Raw genomic sequence first — 1,263 nt, 5'->3', positions numbered from 1 at the left:
GGGCCGTTATGCACTCCCGGGGCATGGCGAGGACATCCGCGTGCCCCCGACCAGGCTGTGGCCAAGAGAAGTCGGTGAGGCACTTGCTCTGGGAGTGCAGAGCCGCACGGGATCTGTGGAAGGAAGCAGGCCCCCTGATCTCCCCACGCCTGCCAGCAGGGGAGGACCTAACGCCCCAGCTCGTGCTCTATGGGGTGGGCCGAAGGCCTATTCAACCAAAGGCCTTCACAAAACTCTGGCCCACCCTCACGTGTCTGAAGGATGCACTGTGGTCCTCCCGCAACCTGCTGGTAGGAAAACAGGTAGAGACCACCCCCCAGGCAGTGGGTTTGGTAGCCACGGAAGCCCTGGGGTGGTACGAACGACAGGGGGCCTCGACCCCATGCGAAGGGTCCCCCACAACACCCAAGGTCCCGGCGGCCCCGGCCTGACAGCGCTGCGGCGCCTAGGGCGATGCGCCTAGGGGAGGAGTCTCCTCTGGGCCCGACGGATGGGTACGGAGTCGATTCAGGAAGAGCAGGAGGAGGCTTTTTTTGATAAGGACTCACCCCGTTTTTGTACAAAGGACCGAAGACAGCTTTTTAACAAAGTGACTTTTTGACAGGCTTTTTATGTCTTAAAAATGTTTTAACTTTGTTAAATCATTTATGCACATTTTAAATGGCTTTTAGTAATTGGCTTTTACAAGAATGGGTATTTTATGTAGGATTGTTTTACTGTTTTAAATAAACAACATGTACCTTTTTTTTATTTAATTGTAATGTAATGCTGGTTTTTATGCACTTGGTGCCGTTTTTATGTGTGTAAATGTATTTCAAATGTGAGCTGTTTTAAAGGAAATGTACAATAAAAACTTTTCAAAAAAAATAAAAAATCTGTTCTTATCAGTTTAATATTTGATACGTCCCCTATCTGGGGACCATATATTAAATTGATTTTTGGAACAGGGAGATGGAATAGGGGCTTGCTCCGTCCACTCCACGCATCGACCTGGTATTGCAGTACCTCCAGGAACGGTGCACCCCCTGTCATTGTAAAGATAAAGCAGGCAAAGACAACAGAATTGCTTTGTTATATTCCATTAGGATCACGATGTATTTTATATTTTCACGTTTGACCATCTTCATCTCAATGTCAATGATGGCTAGAAAGTGATGGTGAAGTCAATCACTGTTATATTGACTATGATAGCTGATGTGAATGGTGCGTTAATCATTTAATCAAATCAATGTTTAATCGTCACATGCACAGGATACAGGGTGT

General features: G+C 47.0%; 1 pseudogene; it reads left to right on the top strand.

Annotated features, from left to right (window-relative positions):
- The first annotated feature begins 849 nt into the window (after positions 1-849).
- On the top strand, positions 850-1,027 carry LOC121560095 (annotated as a pseudogene).
- Positions 1,028-1,263: the final 236 nt, after the last annotated feature.

The sequence above is a fragment of the Coregonus clupeaformis genome, unplaced genomic scaffold (assembly GCF_020615455.1).
Source record: "Coregonus clupeaformis isolate EN_2021a unplaced genomic scaffold, ASM2061545v1 scaf0646, whole genome shotgun sequence".
Taxonomy (NCBI): domain Eukaryota; kingdom Metazoa; phylum Chordata; class Actinopteri; order Salmoniformes; family Salmonidae; genus Coregonus; species Coregonus clupeaformis.
Note: the sequence above shows the minus strand (reverse complement) of the source record. Positions and strands in the feature narration are given on the sequence as shown.